Source organism: Ranitomeya imitator, chromosome 3 (genome assembly GCF_032444005.1).
Source record: "Ranitomeya imitator isolate aRanImi1 chromosome 3, aRanImi1.pri, whole genome shotgun sequence".
NCBI lineage: Eukaryota > Metazoa > Chordata > Amphibia > Anura > Dendrobatidae > Ranitomeya > Ranitomeya imitator.
The window spans coordinates 803,757,144-803,777,388 of NC_091284.1; the positions used below are offsets into that span (position 1 = coordinate 803,757,144).

Sequence of the window (20,245 nt, forward strand, 5' to 3'; positions counted from 1 at the left end):
AATATCCTCCACCAGCACAGCTGCCAGCCTAAAATATATGTGCAAGAGACTTGTGCATTATTGTTGTACTTAATCTAAACGAAAGAATTATGTGAAGATTTTCTGGAAAAAAAAAAGTGATTTTTACTATTACTATTTTTTCCAAAATGTTTGCACGCAGTTAAATTTTATACTATAATTAATTTTAGTTACAGTTATAGTTATAGTGGTAGTAGTAGTTTTACAGAACTCAATAAGCCCTTGTAACCTTTATTAACACAAAATAAATAAAGAGTTTAATTTTTATTTATTTATTTATTTTTTTATAGTGTCCAACCATGCTCACATACAGTATAATAATGCAACAGGTATTCAAAAAAAAAATTTCAGTACCGTATATACGTGAGTATAAGCCGACCCCCCTAATTTTGCCACAAAAAAACTGGGAAAACTTATTGACTTGACTATCAGCCAAGGGTAGGAAATGCAGCAGCTACCGGTGAATTTCAAAAATAAAAATAGATGCTCCATACCGTTCATTATTGCCCCATAAGATGCTCCAAATAAAGCTGTGCCACATAATGCTCTGCACTGTTCATTATGGCCCCATAGATGCTCCATATAAAAGTTGTGCCATATATAATGCTGCTGCAATAAAAAAAAAAAAAAAAAAAACAACACATACTCACCTGTCTTCGCTCAGGACGCCGGCGCTTTCAATATTTACCTGCTCCTCGTGCGGCTCCGTCTCCAGCACTGACGCTCAGCAGAGGGCGCGCACTGACTACGTTACCGCGCCCTCTGACCTAAGCGTCACGGCCAGAGGACGCTGGAGACGGAGCCGCATCGGAACGAGGAGCAGGTAAATATCGCGCGGCGCTCCCCCTCCCCGTATACTTAACTGCTCCTGGCGCGGTCCCTGCACGTCCCTGTTTCTTCCACCGCTGCATCTTCTTCCTGTATTGAGCGGTCACAGTTACCGATCATTACAGTCATGAATATGCGGCTCAACCTCTACGGGAGGTTCAGGTAGTAGGTTGGGCTTCGAGACTATGCATGCTACACGCTTGAATTGTGAACGGGGTAAACTGTGTTTAATGGAAGACTAGTGACAGCTCTGATAATGAAGGAGGCTATTGGGGTATGTTTCCACGTTCAGGAAACCCTGCGTGTTTGACGCTGCGTAGAGCCACAGCGTCAAACACGCAGCATCCAGATGCTACAGCATAGTGGAGGGGATTTAATGAAATCCCGTCTCCACTATGCGGTAAAACATGCAGGCGGCAGACCCGCATAAACGGACATTCAGAACGCAGCATGTCTGTTTACAATGCGGCGACGCTCCATCGCCGCACCGTAAATTTACCATAGACAATCATTAGATGCGGTAAAACCGCATCTAATGATTAGTCATATAAGTAGAAACTGTGTGAACGCAGCTTACTACGCATGTCCATGCCGGCTCACCAGTCCCACTGCTGGAAGTCCCTTGTCCACTGCAGTTATGGCGAGAACTGCCGTGCACGTGACCAGGAGTTATCTCCGGTCACTAGTCCAGCTGTTTGTGAGAACGCTACAGTGGAGGTGATCGCTGGAGAGTTATCTTCGGCGATCATCTACAGGCTCTGCTACGTTTGGATATCTGGCATCCAGATGTAAAGGTATAGGTTTTCAAATGCAAAAATTTAGTGATATTTTATTGTATTCAAAACAGTAGCTTAAGGGTGTGGAGGTAACGTTTCGATCCCATAATGGGCCTTTATCAAACCTCACTGGAAAAAACAATAAAGACACAGTACAATGGATGTTGAAGTAAAAAGTAATATGCCAGAACTATATACAAAAGAGATATACAAACATGCCAATCGGGTAGAATAAGTTCCGATATTAAATAGAATGAGATCCAATACCAACAGAAAAATGCATGTGGAACTACATACAGGGACATAAAATACATGTATAATATATACAATATATACACACACAATGCCCATATAAGGGTGAACGTAGGTTGCAATCAATGATGCAGACATAAGCTGATATAAGCATGATGTGGTGTAAGTGCAGCGCCCCAGGGTCCTGTTCGTTGCAGTAATGTCATTCTTCCACGAGGGGGAGTGATGTTACGTCTGAAGGCAATAAAGGACTTATTGCCTTATTTTGGGCTTGATCATATATGGGCCTTTTGTACACCCCCTTGTTTTTAATGTTTTTAGTGTGTTTTGCCTCTGTTTTACATCTTTGTTACCAATAAAGCTGTGTTTTTCATATTTGTCTAGTGGTGACTCCCATTTGTAAGGCCTATCTGTTCTTTCTTAGTTTATGTCCAATAAAGGAGAACGCTTGCCAGGTATCACATCTTAACACACTTCACACTCCAGGCCAACAGGGGGAGCCATGCTTCTATTTATTAGGACACTCCTCACAATTAGGAAAAACTGGTGGCTTGGGATAGGAAGTTAGACGGAAGCTGACTGGACGGAGAAGGAGTTAGTCAGTCCCTGTCAGGCAGACAGAGGGAAAGGAGGAACACCAAATAACTGCTGACAGTGTGGTCCCTGACAGGGGTGGGATCCTGTCAGAGGCCTAGACAGAAGGCCACGGAGCTGCGCCTGCCCCACGTGCGGCAGACTCCAAAGAAAGACATTAAAGGGAATTGCGTTGCAGAGCGTGAGAAACGAAGTCTTAGCAAAAGGAGAGGAAAACCAGAAGGAGTTCTGCCCTGTAATAGGCTGCCGCCTCCTGAGGCACAGGAGCCAGAACACCGAGAGAGTACAGACCTCTATGCTTTACTTCAGAGACCGACAGGACAGCTAGTTCCATATTGGTTGTCTGATCTTTTACCCAGGAGGCAGGGTGGCAAACTGGAGACCGGGGTGTCTCTAGGGTCCCTGTAAAAAAGCCTCAGGCCACCAGTCATACGGGTTGTTCCTATCCATCCAGGGGACAGAGAGAAAGACATAACATCCAGAACACCAACATTAGTTGTGAGAACCTCACCGAGAAGCTCAGCAGGGAGGTACTACAACACTCAGGCGCTAGAGGAAGGCTACTGATTTCCTCCTGGTTAAGGGGACTCTGGATTTGCCTTCAGACCGGCCGGACTCTGCCTAACTGATCTGGTGCTCTGGACTGTGGACGCTGAAGCCTTCAGTAAAAGGTAAAGAGACTGCAACCTTGTGTCCTCGTTCTTTACTGTGTCCTGCACCATTCACCATGTATACTTCTGGGAAACCCTGGGGACATAATTCACCTGTGGGAAGGTACACCATCTAGCTGCCATAATATAACCCCAGCGGACCCCAAAGCAGCGTCGGTCACCCTGACCGAATACCACAGGTGGCGTCACGAACATTAAACCATAAAAACGCTTCCTTTTATTGGACGGCCCTCAAAGGGCCACAGACCAGGTCGAGGCACCGTGACATCCCTATCGAGGACAGAAGGACCCGGTACAGAGTACCCCATTGCCCTACACGTGGGGGCGCTTCATAAGCGCAGGCAGAGGGTACCACATATAGTCTAAAATATGCAACAAAAGATAATTTGACAAGTCAATATACCAGGGAAGTTTAAACAAATGAACTGACCTTGTAGAATCAATTATGAAAAGGAGACACCGTAGAGGATAAGGAAACACCGCAGAAGGAAAACAATTATATGAAAAGAGCTCCTAGGTAGAGCTGTGGAAGGAAAAGAGATGCTGAATAAAGAAAAAAAAAGGGGAATGAAAAAACAAAAGTGAATGAGAAAAAAAAAAAAGTCCCTACTGGCAACACATGGACTGGGACCGCAATCTCACTATACCAATACGAGCTAGAGGAATGCATACATAGTAATGAGAAATATGAAAATGTATTAAAAAAAAGCTATAAAATGTCAGCCCCCCCCCCCCCCCCCTGTAAATGAAAAGGGATAAAGGGGGTCTCATGGCTATACAGGCCATTAAGTTTAATGTAGTTCTGTTTATTAGAGGCTCGGTTTTCCCATTCATAGGACAACGAAGGGTTAATTCTTCTATATTTATCACTTGGAGAGCTATGTCAGCCGGCTTTAGCTGGTTTGTCCAGCGCCGTTGCAACGGGCTGTGATTGGTGGAGCTTATTTATGGCGGGCTTTTCTGGTATAAAAAGCTGCGCTGAAGTAATTTTACCTCATAACCAACAGATTTTATCTGAAGAGAAGAGGGTTTTTCATTATGGACAACCTCTTGCATCAGCTGCTCTCCAGGGCCGGCGAAGAGGATGGGCTAGAGTGGCTTAGGAGCTGCCTGGCAATGAAGCCTTCAGCGGCAGTTTCTGAAGCTGTTTTACCTACCTCCATCCAGTGCCCACAGCCTCCTCCATCACCTCAGATTCCGCCTCAGCCATCTGCTGCCTCAGCACCTTCTACCTCCAGCGCTCGTAGCAGGAGACCTCCAGCGTCTTTTTCCCCCTCAGCTTCTCCACATCGCTCCAGCCGCCAGGTCCGGGAAAGGAATAGGAAGTCCGGTCATCCACAGTCAAGCAAATCTCGCAGCCCAGCTTGAGGTTTGCTCCAGCACCATTTTCCTGGGCCTAGTACATCTGCTGAGACCGCCGGTAAGGCTGAAAAGCGTCACGGTCGTAAAAGCACCGCGGCGTCTGCAGCAGCCACTATGCCAGCGGTTTCACTCCCTCCTTCTACCGGCATCGTTGGATCGCTGCCGGTTCTTCAAGCAAACAGTTTTCCCTCACACAGCACAGTCTTCAGAGGAGGAAGAAGAGGATTCTACCCCCATCTCCATTCAGCCGCGCTTGCCTAACATTGAAGGCTTGGTCGCAGGCTGTACTCCGGATGAACGTGCTCAGATTAACACTGCTGGGAAGGGCGAGAGCTTTAATGTTCCCTTGTCAGTCTCCCCTTAGGATTTTAAGGCGTTTTTAAAAAATGCGGTTACAGAGGTTTTAGGTGAAGCCCTTATTACAGCACCTTCCTCTGGTATTGTTTCTCATAGTAATTCAAGTGTTTCTACATTGAATGTCGCTAACAAGAACACTTTCAAAGAAGCTCTCACATGTGAGCTCTCCCCATTGGGCTTCCATCTGAGCTCTTCTATTGAAGAGCTCATATGGAGCAATAGTTTTGTTGATTTATTTTTATTATTGCCTTGTAGGGATCAGGCATTCAGGTTGGAGAAAAAGATGAGAAATCTGAACGCGATGATCAAAAACGAGGCCCTTTAAGATCCTTTAACAATTGGATTCAGGCTTTTGCCATTTATTCATCTGTTTTGGGAGAAAAATTCCCTAGTTTATGTAGCAAATTATTTCAGCATGTAGATATTATTCTCAAAGCTTATAGAAATTTTGGTGGGTCTGCTTGGCTTCTCCATGACGAGGCCTTCAGACAGAAATTGGCTGTTCATCCTGAGGTATCATGGGGTGTTAAAGATGTTGGTTTGTGGTTAAATCCTATACTACCTCAGAGGCAATCATTTAGCAAGCAGGCCTTACCCAATCCTATAAAAAAGGCGTTTGCTTTGCATTCAATGAATACCTGCAAATGGAGCCACTCTTGTAGATTTCGGCTTGAGTGCTCAGTCTGCGGTAATTCCCACCCTATGTCCAAGTGCTTCAAGAAATTGTCTGCCCAGCAATCAGTTAAGGACGCTAATCCAAAAAGCACGGACTCCAGTGAAACTGGAAAGCATGCTTTTTTGGTTTAACATGTATCCAAACAAGGAGACCAGTAAATTTTTTTTTGAAGGATTTTTATTTGGGTTTTTCATTCATCCCTTTAAAGGTGAGGGTTGCAAAATGGTTAAGAATTTACCGTCCCTTTATGCCCATCCAAAAATTGTGAAAAAAGCCGATCAAAATAGATCTATTGGTAATTTTAACAAGATCACACCAAAATTAGAGGAACATAGCTATAGTAGGAATTAAAACGTAACCTTTAATATGTACAAGGTAAAAATGTAGACAAAAACAAATAATGTCACCCAAAAATAGTGCCTATAGTGGTACTGAATGATGTAACCTGTAAGAAATAAACATCACTTATGGGCGATACCACAATAAAGAGTCAGTGGGAATGGCCGCAAACGTGCGGCGTGTAATGTCCCACAACAGCAAGATACCACTTAATAGCAATAATACAAAACAATTGCTAGTTCACGTGACCTTGTATGTATAAATATTGGCAGGTATCCAATACTAAAGAGGCGGGAGGGGTTAAGGCAAGTGAGACGTCATAAATAATCAACAATAATAAAACAAGAACGATCTCACCAACTGCCGAAACCCGGATAGGTGGAGCCCATAGCGTGCTGAGGTGGAGGGATCCAAGGATCAGCAACGTCAGGAGACAATACCCTGTCAAAACCCTGAAGGGCTATCCATAAACCTATGTTCCCGAGCTCCCGCCCTTACAAGGGCAGTCCACAGCTACCCCTGAACATCATGCCCTGCACTCTCCCTATTGATGTCCCGACGTGTTTCTTCGCAGGCCGTATCATCAGGGGACTGGCCTGCTTGGGAGTTAAAGTGCACGGATGCTGAGAACAGAAAAACCTGCCACCCTCCAAATAGCATTAAGGAGAGTGAACAGGATAACTGGGTCCACTTAAATAGTGTGCTAACGGGCATAATTAGCCTATCACATACTATATACTTAGTCATGTGATCAATAGATGCAAAATAATATTTGTGATGCGATATATAACTAAACCAATGCGCAGAAACAACCATGATCAATACCAGCGTACCATATCCAAAAATACCTGGAAATAATGATCCGGAGTACAAACGCCATAATCTCGGTGACCATAATCTGTCATGACCAGATTAATTATGGTTGTTTTCTGTAAAAACCTGTTAAGACTTTTTCTTGTCCTTTTTAGATAGCCAAATTGTCGGTTCAGTTATTTGATATGCCCCCCTGAAATCCTTCTTTTGTCGCCCTTTTGTTTCAACTAATTGTATATGTATTGGTTGTTATAACTACTCCTCAGTTAATCTAATTTTATTAGGGGTTATTTATGCGATCAAAAGGCGGCGCACCGTTGATAAATGTAATCGCATAAATAACCCCTAATAAAATTAGATTAACTGAGGAGTAGTTATGATATTGGATATGGTACGCTGGTATTGATCATGGTTTTTGCGCATTGGTTTAGTTATATATCGCATCACAAATATTTTGCATCTATTGATCACATGACTAAGTATATAGTATGTGATAGGCTAATTATGCCCGTTAGCACACTATTTAAGTGGACCCAGTTATCCTGTTCACTCTCCTTAATGCTATTTGGAGGGCGGCAGGTTATTCTGTTCTCAGCATCCGTGCACTTTAGCTCCCAAGCAGGCCAGTCCCCTGATGATATGGCCTGCGAAGAAACGCGTCGGGACATCAATAGGGAGAGTGCAGGGCATGATGTTGTTCAGGGGTAGCTGTGGACTGCCCTTGTAAGGGCGGGAGCTCGGGAACATAGGTTTATGGATAGCCCTTCAGGGTTTTGACAGGGTATTGTCTCCTGACGTTGCTGATCCTTGGATCCCTCCACCTCAGCACGCTATGGGCTCCACCTATCCGGGTTTCGGCAGTTGGTGAGATCGTTCTTGTTTTATTATTGTTGATTATTTATGACGTCTCACTTGCCTTACCCCCTCCCACCTTTTTAGCATTGGATACCTGCCAATATTTATACATACAAGGTCACGTGAACTAGCAATTGTTTTGCATTTTTGTATTATTGCTATTAAGTGGTATCTTGCTGTTGTGGGACATTACACGCCGCACGTTTGCGGCCATTCCCACTGACTATTGTGGTATCGCCCATAAGTGATGTTTTTTTCTTACAGGTTACATCATTTAGTACCACTATAGGCACTATTTTTGGGTGACATTATTTGTTTTTGTTTTTGTCTACATTTCTACCTTGTACATATTAAAGGTTACGTTTTAATTCCTATTATAGCCATGTTCCCCATCCAAAAATTGCCAAAGAAGATTTGCAATGAACTGGAATTAGGAAGGATTGCGGGCCCCTTTTCATCTCCTTTTTCAAATTTCAGAATTTCCTTTTTGGGAATTGTCCCCAAGAAAGAACAAGGCTCATTTCGCCCGATACATCACTTATCATATCCTCACGGGGCTTCTTTCAAACGACAAAGTTGACAAATCCCTATGCTCTGTATCTTATGCTTCTTTTGATACAGCAATTGATATCCTTAAGAAGTTCGGGTATTGTGCCCTTATGGCAAAATCCGATATCAAATCAGCGTTCAGACTTTACCCCGTTAACCCGGATGGTTTCAATTCTTTTGGTTTTTATTTTGAAAATGAATTCTTTTTTGACAAATGTCTTCCAATGGGTTTTTCTTTATCTTGTTTTTATTTTGAGAGTTTCTCATCTTTTTCACACTGGGTTGTGGAAGCCAACAGAAAGGGGGTGGGGGCTTTTTACATTACCTAGACGATTTTTTATTTGTGGGTTCGACTTCATCCTCTGTTTGCAAACTCTTTCCACTTTTCTTAAGATCTGTGAGAATTTTGGGGTCCCAATCATAAGTGATAAAACTGTTTTTCCTATCAAGTCTATTGAATTTTTAGGTATCACTTTGGATTCGGTGAAAAATGGATTGTTCCCTTCCCGCTGAAAAAGTAGCGAAATTGCAAAAGGCCCTACTGAATTTTATCTCTAGGGATAAGACTACCCTTAGAGAGTTGCAATCACTCTTAGGTTTGTTGAATTTTGCCCTTCGCATTATTCCTATTGGTAGGGCTTTTTCTAAGCGTATGTATGATGCCACAATTGGCTTTTCCTCTTCTGGTTCTCATATTCGGATTCATGCGGATTTAAAAGAGGATGCTATGATATGGCTCCAATTTTTAGCAGCCTTTAATGGCAGGTCTTGTTGGCAATCTGCTTTTGTTTTGGCGGATTCTTTATCTTTCAATTTTTCGGTTCACAGGAATCTTGGTTGCGCGGTCTTTTTTCGTTCTCATTGGCTAGTTTGCCAGTGGCCCCGAGCTTGGGTTTCTATTAAGTTAATTGACAAACCTATGATTTTGGAACTTTTTGCGGTTTTGTTGGGCATTTTTATCTGTGGTGAATTTTTGCAGCATTCCAGAATTTCTTCTTTCCATGAACCAAGGGTTTATTATGGCAATTAACACCTTGTCTTCCAAGAATAAATGGGCAGCAAGTATTTTGATACAGTTTTTCTATGTCTCAAATTTAATATCTGGATTAAGGCCAAATCTGGTTCTAGTGTTCTAAACGTAGCTACTGATTCGTTATGCAATAGTCAGTGGTCGACTTTTTAGCTACAGGTTCCAAATGCAGACAAAGAAGCAACTCCTTGCCCTCCGGAATTCTGGGATCTAATTGCAACATGACAAATTATTTTATTCAGCATTCATTATCCGAAAGATCAAGAGAAATTTAAATATGGGTGTATATATAGGAATAATGAAATTATATATTTTATATAAAATACACAAATTCTATAAGTTTTTAAATAAAATTTTTGTTTATAAGATTATTAATGAATATTTTTAAATAGGGTTGGGTTTTTGTGATTAATAAATTAGAATTTTATATTGTTAAAGGGGGGGTTGTATACATTGTCAAATATTTGAGATCTTTTTTGCATATACATTTTTTGGGTAATGAGCAGTGAACTCTCTAGGGCACGTATATGAGAATCGGTATTTAAAGGGGGTGCTTTTGGGAGACTGGAGAAACAAATAGCCCCCTATGTAGCACAAGTGCTTATTTGAATGGAGATATTCCTCTTTAACATTTGTGCAGTTTACATATATTGATCAGCGACCGTGCACAATTCACCATAGGCAGCCTGGATAGCAGCGTGTCATAAGATAAATGCCATTTGCAAGCCAATCAGGTAAACCGGCACACTAGCAGGGAAAGCATGGGGATATAAAGGTTCAGCGTTAGTACAGGGACAACAACCTTGAGAAGGAGGGATGGTTCCCTCGAAACGCGTCGGTCATTGGCCCCTGTACATGTCAGTCTTCCACGGACAGGTGATGTCACCGCTAAACCACGCCCCTCGCACACCACGCTACTACATGGCAGCGCCTTCGGCCGAGGCAAACCGCCGGTTGTTGCAGAGAGGAATCCAGGAGCCACCTATGGTGCAAAGGGAGGACGCTCCCCATCTGTGGACCCAGCTCAGTTAGCTGCAGCACCAGAGATTTCGGGCACATACAAGTAAGTGCCGCTCCAACAATTCCGGGATTGTGCAGGCACGTGTGATCGCAGGCACAGTAAGGTGGGCATCATTATATGTGTATTAGCGCGGCAGCCCTCTGACTTTCTTTTTGGACATTTGCTTGGGCAGGTTTGCACATCCGACTTGCCAGGGTGCCAGCAGCTTACACAGTATAGCCAATTAGGACAGCGCCAGTGTAATCTGGCTATATTCAAAAGAGAAATTTGATGATGAGTTTGTATGAATAATAGGCAACTATGATAAATGTGCCTCTGAGATGAGGGACATTATTCTCAAGCATTGGGACATTTTAAAAGCTGACAAAGATCTGTGACTTTTTGCCTGATACTCCGGCCATCACGTTTAGAAGGGGCAGGTCTATTGGTGACCAGTTGGTCCATAGTCTTTATGCATCAATACCCAAGGAAAACACATTGTTGGAAAGACGAGAACTGGGCACTTTTAGATGTGGTAAATGCTCCTGCAGATGTGTGTGTCTGCAGGCAGTTTAGCAGTGCCTCTACCGGCAAGGTTTATCAGAGCAGGCATTTTGCGAGCTGTAGAACATCAGGCGTTGTATATCTTTAAATGCTCATGCCCCCTCAACTATGTGGGAAAAACCAAAAGAGCTCAGGAGACGCATTGGGGATCACATTGGCGACATTCGACACGCGAGGGATACCCCAGTGTCAAGACACATTAGAGAAGTGCATGGGGGGAATCTTGATACTTTTACCTTCAGTGTCATTGAGGTCATTGCTCCATCAATAAGATGGGGAGATTGGAACTAGACTATTTTGCAGAAGGAACAAGAGTGGATATATAGGCTAAAATCCATGTCCCCAGATGGTCTGAGCGAACAATTACAATTTAGCGGTTTCCTGTGATACTATTGAATGGGTCATTAAAAAGTCTTTTACATCCGTAATCATAGAATCCTTTCTTGGTCTGCAAAACCACCTATACCTGGTCACACTTATCAGCCGTGATTGGCTAATGTGACACTATCTGATCCCAATATTGGATTATATATCTGTTTAATGGGTGCTCATGTATTTTGGGGGTACAATAATATCTAATCCAAATAAACCCTCCCCCCACCCTGGTTTTTCTATAAGTGTTATAGCCAATTTGGTAGGATTGAATATTCCACTCCCCCCGGCCATTATATAGCGCTATCCTGGCTATTAAGTGCCACAAAAAGTATATTATAGATCTATTATGTTATCCATGCACACATGCACTGCCGGAGGTTGTAGTTTTACCTTTATAAACCCGTTATGTACGTAGTCATCTGGTACTATTTGAATGACAACAGGGGAACGGTTATTCATTTTTTTTTTTTACTACTTTCCTTTTTTCTTTTTCGGGTCTGAGCATGCGCAGTGCCGCCGTGTTTGCGCACGAACCCGGACATGCGCGAGGCTCCAGCATCCATTCGCGGACCCGTTATAGCGCGGATATTTATCCGGGGGAATATCTTGTTGGTGCTCCTTGACATGCGCAATAACATTAAGCACGGTTATATCCGGTCATGCGCGGAGCCTTAACATTGCGCTCCAGACTGTAGTGAGGCCGCCGTTTCCAGTCATGCGCAGGCGAGTTGAGTCTCGGCGTGACAACTAATCTTAAGCATGACACGGACGTGGACTGCATTCATTAACAGTTGTAGTTGGTTAGATAATGGAGATTATTATATTAGTAACAAGGGTGGGGGTACAACACCATGTATCACAAAGAAGGGAGGATTGTCTGAGCGTCTGGCCACCATGCCTGTCTTACCAGTATTGCAACAAAGCCAAGTATCGCTGGCTATTATTTATCTAAGCATTGCAACAAAGCTGAGTACTGCCGGCTATGTTCGATCTATTTGATCCATTTACTCCTGAGGAACCTCAGTGGAGGGGAAACGCGTTGAGAGTGTGTTTGTTGCACTACTGTAACATGCAGTGTGCATAGATACTGGAGTTTATTGCACTATTATAGTGTATGGAGATTTAAATATGCTGTCTGTGTATAGCTGAATTATTCAGGCTGTTCGATATGTACAGATGTATCCATTTCTAGTACGATGCCATTAAGGATACAGTGCTAATTGCTGCCATCATCAAGCAGATTTATTTAACATTTAAACCATTAAGCCGATATGATAGATTTCTTGCTGGTTATCATCTATATATTATATCCATAGTTGTGTTGACAATACGGTCCAGATTTCTTGGGGCTACATAGGTGGTCAGTGAGCTGTATATAATACAGAACATATTTGGTTGAGTTCACTTCCATTATTCATCTTGTACATATATGTGTCAGGTATATATGGGGACTATATGCCATCAGTAGGATTAAGAGAAGATAACTCATTGTTTTCTGCTCCATTTCCTCTATCTACAGACATACAACAGACAATAGGCCTTTATTTTGCTTAAAAAGTATCTGCTTGAACTGTCATGGACTTTGTAGTCAGCAATTAGGTATCCATACAAGATATCTACATAACCCATATTTAGTTGAGCCAATAGACAAGTTTTATCTAGTTCTATTATACCAATGGGCTTACAACTGAAAGACAAACAGCATATCTCCTTAACTATCTTTTCACCCTTTAGGCATCTTTTTCACTCCCCTGCCATTGTTGGGTGCAATAGGGCAGACCGGGAGAGCCGTCGATGAGCGGGGGCGCCAGAGCGCAGGTTATAGGGTGCCAACCTCCGCTGTCAGGCAGGGGGAGATAGGCCATATATAGGGACAGGCACCTCCCCTTGGTGCCTCTATTTTATAACATTGGTGATGGTGTTAATTCACGTTTTTGTATTTGAATTGTATTTAAATAGTTTTAGACATATTTAATATGCAAGTATAAAACTACAATTTTATTGGAGTCTAGCGGTGATTACTAGATTAGATACTGTAATTAGCTATCTTTATACTGTGAAATTTACTTGGGGGCACTTGCTTATCACACACAGGACGGGGGGGCACTTATCTTATATACAGACATCTAGCCTAGCTGCCATCTTTGTAAGGTCAGTGCACCTGCGCTGTGGCTTTAATCCATGTCAGTTGGGGGTCATGGAAAGGTCGCCATTAATTCTTATGGGAATTTGTTTTTTAAATCGCATTTAAAAAAACAAAAAACAAAAAAAAACCCTACAAATCGGATCGACTCCTAAAATACATAGCACACCTGTCCCCATCGAGGGCTTCGAAACGCTGCCTGAATGGGGTCTCTACGCCGAGCGGTTCAGGCCGCATTAATTGTGGAAAACGCGGAGAAGAATAAAATAAGAAATCGGATTACAATATGTTGCTTGAACCTAGAGGGTTCAAGCACCATAATCATTACCACATACATTTTTTTTAAGTATTTACAAAGTTTATTAAAGTAATTTTTAGTTATTTCTGTTTTCAGATCACTTAAAATAAAAAGATAAAAAGTGCCCGGTGTATATAGTCACAAGTAATATATACACACAATGTAACAGTTACAATACATTTATTGCACAGATGTTGCTCTTGTTTTTGTGAAATCAAAGGGCTTCCACCACTGTGCAAACTGTAAGACCTTCTTCCTCTGATCATCAAAGTTCTCTCGCACGGCTTTTGTCCAGACTCTGGGCTCCAGATCCAGCATGCCAGAGATGATTTCCTTGCCAAAATAATGTGGGAACTCGTTATGGTCTTTGATAATGTGAGCAAAACCTCCTTGTAGTCCAAAATCCACTGAGAAATAAGGAAAGCTTTTTGGAACAGATCGCCGAACATCCTTTGTAGACAGGTCTATTAGCTTCTTATTCATAGACCATTCCTCGTCAGATTCCAGAATTGCTTTCTTGAAATAAATGGGTGCCATATCTCCCACCTCCTTCGCAGGGGAATACATTCATAGACCAGATGAAAGCGTTTTTTTTAAGATCATGTTTGTTTCCAGAAAGACGCAGTCCAGTCCGTTATCGGCAAATAGCCTGACTAATGTTTTACGGAACATCTGAATTTCATTCCATACGTCTTCATCCAGAAGCGTCGCTGCAGTGTAGTGTTGTAAAGGAACGATCAGACAATGTCCCTCAGTGAGGGAAAGGTGGTTGGGAAGACACAAATATACCTTCACTCCTACAGCAATGATCAGGTGCTTTGGCAGCTCAGCATTATCGAAGCAAAATGGACATTTTTCCATTCTGACAGCCAGTCTCCGATGCTCGGCCATGGCTTGCCGCCTCTTTCCTCTTCCTCATTTGCTCGCTCTTTCTTTGCAGCTTTTGAGACAAACATATCGTCCAGGGTGTAGTAATCCTGGTCAGTCTTCTCTCTGAGCTTGGCTGCCATTCTCAGGTATAGCTTGTTCTGGTCTTCGGCTGTTCCCATCTTTTCTCTCTTGACCAGATCTTGAAGGCTCTGATGGTCGTCATCATGGAAGTAACGCACCCTCTCCTTGTCCACGTGTCTCAACCAGTTGTCTTTTCGCCTTCCTCCCCGCGGCTCTGCAGGACCCGCTATGGAGTTTACTGGCCACGCTCTACCAGACAGGTCCGTTTTCACCAGCAGAACTTCTTGCTCTTCTCCAGCTTCGGATTTCTGGGATTTTTCTCTTTCTTTCTCGTAGTCTTCCAGTCGATTTCGCTTTTGCTGACGAGCTTCTTCCAGTTGAGCTTTGAGTTTTGCAGCCATCTCAGTGTTCCCCATTATTTCCGCCTTTACAATCTTAGCACCGAGCTTGTTATTTATTTATATGGCACCATTAATTCCATGGTGCTGTACATGAGAAAAGGGGTTACATACAGGGCTATAGATATGGTTAACAGTAAACAAATTTACGATGACAGACTGGTACAGAGGGGAGAGGACCCTGTCCTTGCGGACTTACATTCTACGGGAATTATTAAAAGTGCTTGTTCTTTTGTCTACTCAGATCTGCAGTCATCAGCTGGCAGCACAGCGCTGGGGTTTTAGATCAAGACGAAAGTCCACCATACACATAAGATGGCTGTCGGGCAAGCAATGCTTCAGCCGATCATTCAACCCTACAGCCATCTCTGTAATCTCTACCATGCACAGGAGCGTTAGCATTTCCGAGTGTTCCTGTGCTCTTTATAAGAAGGCTGCCGACAGACATCTCTGCCAGTGGCTGATCTATGGGAGAGCAATGCGATAAGCATTCCGAAATTGGACATGTTCGATCGACATCTCCCCCATGACAATCAGTTGGCCAGGGTTCCCATACACATTAGACTGCTGGCCAAACCCATCGCTATTTTTTTGTAGTTTTCATTGGTATTATTGTAAGGTATTTGACACAAAAATGTCCTTCATTCCCTATATCCAATCACTCTCTCGCTTATGTCATCTGCACCTTAAAAACCATCACCAGAATCTAACCTTTTCTTAACTTTAAAACTGCAAAAACTCTTACTGTCAATCTTATTTATCCTCATCTAAAATAAAAATTTCTCTCACCCACAAAACTCTCCACAGTTGTTCACCACCCTAAATCTTCTCCCTCGCCTCTGTCCATCACCCTAACTGTGTCCACTGTTCTGCAACTGATCTGATCTAAAACTAACATCTTCCATAATTCGAACCTCCAACTCCAAATTTTGTTTCCAAGACTTCTCTCATGCTGCACAAGTTTTCTGGAATGCATTACCCCAGACCACCCGATTAATACCTAGCCTCCACATTTTTAACCGTGCTTTAAAAACACATCTCTTGACAAGCTTATCACATTACTTCACTAATCTAACTGTTCTTTGTTCCCTCTTTTTACATTTTCCTCAGAATCTAGTCTCTCCTACTCATCTGTCTCCTCATCCCCCATGCACCCAACAGCACTTTATGACTGTACTTAGATACTGGCTGATGACTTCATTCAGCTTAATTTGAAACCCCCTATTTATTATAATTATGACTGGACCACACATAACAAGAGCGTTCTACCTACTGCGTCCCCCTTTATCATTACAGATTGTAAGGTTGCGAGCAGGACCCTCACTCCTCCCGTCACTGGTGAACTATGTGCTACTCTATTATGTCTTTATTGTTTGTACATGTCCACCTTAATTGTAAAGTGCTGTGGAATATGTTGGCGCTATATAAATAAAATTATTATTAGGGTATTTACTACTTTTTGATGATTTTTTGCTACACTTATTGCGAGGGGAGATGAAGAAAAAAAATATAAAATCTGGATGTTATCTACTAACACACCTTTTTTTATTTTAAACAGTGCTAGGTAAGTGAAATGTAATCTATATTCGGTGGATCAACACAATTATGATTATATCAAACATGGGATTTTTTTATATTTTAATTCTTGTTTTTCTTTTTATACACAACAAAAATCACTTTGCTAGATTCTTAGACCCATGGCCATTTTATTTTTCTGTAGCCAGAGTTGCTTTAGGGCCATTTTTGGTTATACGCAACATATTGATCACCTTTTATTTCATCTTTCTTTTCCAAGGATAAATAAAAATAATAAGTTTAAGGGGAAAAAAGCAAGATGGAAGGAACTGGGGCGGGATGGGGAGTGATGATCGTGGTTCCTCAAATTCATGATGAGTGGCGGTGTTCGCTACACCACAAATCTTACTCCAGCAGGGACTGGAGTAGGATTTTGTGGCGAGGCGCACACAGCGGTGTATGCCGCTCATTGGTCTCCTCATCAAAGCTGATGTGAACAATGCTGGTCTTGATGTATCGCGCCCCAAGTACCTTACGTTTTTAACATTTAAAGCAATAGCGGAGTTCATGTACTCATTAACCGTAGTGCCCCGCCACATAATGTGTCTATAAATATATACCGGTAGATATGTTTGCATATAGGTCACACAGCATATTTGTGTACATGGATTATTAAAGGTGAGTGGGTCTTTTTTCCATATTTTTATTCTGTAATCCAGACAAAAAAATGTACAGCAATTCCAGTACATGCATGCACTGCCAACGCTGGCACAGGACCTGTGCCCACACCATCAGCAGTGGGTGTAAACTGTCCCTGGAATGGCTAGGGTTAACTTTGATCCGGACCTTTTAACTCCTGAGTAGATGATATGCTCAGTAGCGATACCCGAATGCTTTTACAGGACACATCTTCATTTTGAGCCTTCAGGAAGCAACACATTTTAGATTTTTGAATATCTGCATTATAAAAGCCATAACTGGTTTGTGGGCAAAGTTATTTTAATGACATTTAAAATATATGACTTGATTTTAATATTTGTTTACTCGGTTGGTGTGAGCTCCCTCACAATGAACAATAACTACTTCAACTTCATTATTTATTCATTAAATCTCTAGAATACAGTTCTAGCCTCGAGGTTGGCTCTGAGCCTCCAAGCAATACTCGCCCCGTGTTTACTTGGGTATTATCTTATTGCTATCATTTCACTTTTGCATAAACTATTACTAACATTAACTCCTTCCTATTGTTGGAAAGATGCGATACAACATAGCCAGGTTTGTGACTTCACTGACGAGGCTGGTCCTTGGACAGAACTTCCACCACCTTATCAAGGATAGAGCCGACCTCTGCCATTGCACCGAGTCCTTTGTCCCCACACATCAGGGTTTTTTTCAATGCATGCAATCTCAATGTATCCAAAATTGCGATGACGTCCAATCTGTTCTGTAGTGATGGGATGATCCCACATGGCTGTGTTCATAGCTGGACAGAAGAGCAATGGCTTCTTTAAGTCCCATGCACGAACTATGCAGGTCACCAGATTGTCACAAATCCCACTGGAAATCTTCCCCAAAGTGTTGGCATCTAGGGGAGCAAGAATCATCAGATCTGCCCAGCGTCGTAACTCGATGTGTAGCACAGGATCTGATCGGCGGTTCCACATCTTCCACTCGTCATCATCACTGTAGATTGGTACCGGTATATCCTGTATGCTGTAGAAATGCTTTGCTCTCTCTGTTGTCACAACCTGCACTTCAACCCCAGGTATCTTTTGCAGGCCAGACACTAGAACGGGCAGCTTCAGGGCCGCCACACTGCCCGTGACACCAACAAGCACATGGTGGTTCATCTCTTCCTCACTGCGTATTTGGACAGGTTGTGGTTTTGCTTCGGGTCGTAAAGATGTTGGTGGGCTTTCTAAAAGGGGAATAAAGCTTCAATTCTTCACCTGTGGGAGATCACTCCGCTCTTTCCACTTCTGGAAAATATTCAGGCAATGTCCACTTGTCTCAAAAGCAACTTTATAAAGCCCTTGACCAGCATTGTCTTGCAGGAAATAAAAGGAATTCAATGAGAAGTCTCCAGTTCAATTCTATTCAAGTCCAGTTTAACCAGTAAACAAATGGTGTTTTTTACACCTGAGACTTTGGCACCAGCCATGATGAGATTTTAATTAACTCTTTTACCGCCCGAGGAGATCCACCTTATAGATCATGACATCTCCCTTCCCAGGTAAGTATTGTTTCACATAATGAATCACAATGGCCACGGCCAGCCTTAGCCTGAATGGTGCCTTGTGTGAAACTGCTCTTTGGTGCCTTCATCCTATTGATTTTTTTTATATTTTTACCTGCTTTTCCATATCATTAACAAGGACAGGAGAACTTTTTTTTTTTTTTTTAAGAATCAAGAAAATTGATTTTTGATTGCCCCTAAACATGAAGTTTGGATTTTAGCCAATCCCATCTAGATGAAATAAGACACATTATTGTAAAGTTTGAAGACTTCATTTATCAAACCATAAGCGGAATCAGACACAGGACATTTCAGAATAATATAACAAAGTATAGTTGTGTAAAATCAAAAACGCTTATTATTTGAGCAGCACCACATTGTAGACAGTCTGGCCAAGGAGGAAAAAATAGTTGGCACTCCGTGATGCAGTAAAACAATCCTTTATTTATTCAATGCAAGTAGTAAATGGATGCAGGGGAGGAGGTGCAGTGGAGGACAACACTCCACTATATAAGATATGACCGATGTCCTGTCAGCCATGAAGGTAGATTCATCCTCAGTCCTGAAACATTTCTCCCCCATTAGATTTTGCTAGTGTTCATCAGGGGACTTTCCTAGTGAGACCACAATGGGCCAACAGAGCTACAGTCGGATAACAATCTGCCCTCCTCAGAAGTTCTGAGCACAGGACATCTGTCTTATATGCGGCTAAGTTTTAACCTGAGCTATTGATTGTCAAGCACACTTGCACTTTATTGTTGAAATATTTTTCTGTATTTTGTCCTTCATTTGAGGGACCTAAAGGCCACTCTCATAATGGTCACCTTATAACTGACACCATAGCCTTCCATTATACTGTTAGCCTGACACAGTACATCTTTGAGTCTCCTTTTGTAACATTTGTGATCATCCTATGTCACCATATATAGTGAGTTAGTCAGTGTAAGAACCTTTTATAGATAAAGTATACACCTAAGTACATGGTTCTGAGACCGTATTAATTGAGTGGATGTCGGTCCATGATATCTATACAGCATAATATCTGGATGCTAGTTACATAGTTTATACTAGTCAGTTAAAATCAAACTACTATTGCTATATTTCCTCTTCTTGACAGCCTATATATAAAGTATTATCAAGCTTATATACACTTCAGTGGTCTAGTGTGTTTGAATCTTCACAAATGAATTGGATCCATTTGGATCCTCCTGCATCTGCCGCTCTGTGTTTTCCTTATGTGAGGGTGTGCCAGGGCCATGGTCGTGGCTGACTGTGCTTTAATGCGCCCTGGTCTCCCATCACAAGGATATAATGTCCCATCTGCAGCATACCTTCTGCTTCACCTTCTGCATCGTCAGGGTACCATCGAGCTGGCTGAAGTTCTGCTGATGGCATTGTTGCATATAAAGACAGTCCATTTAAAACTTTACTTTCCTCTGTTCACAGCACATCCTTTTCAGATACAGCATCAGCATAGAGTTCCCTTCAGTTAACATTCTCTACTTTCCCTGCACTTTCTAGGTTCTTCAGTACGTGCCTGGGTCGTACCGCCTCTTGCGGTAACGCAACATACTCCCTGTCAAGAGTCTACTCTTGGGGGTCCCTCATCTGTTTTGGATCGGATCTGAGGGAATCGGACCATGGG

The 20,245-nt window shown here is 42.4% G+C and overlaps 1 pseudogene; it reads right to left on the reverse strand.

The window, feature by feature from the left end:
• Window positions 1-13,680: 13,680 nt before the first annotated feature.
• LOC138671788 (CWF19-like protein 2 pseudogene) lies at window positions 13,681-19,995 on the reverse strand (annotated as a pseudogene).
• Between the last annotated feature and the right edge of the window lie 250 nt (window positions 19,996-20,245).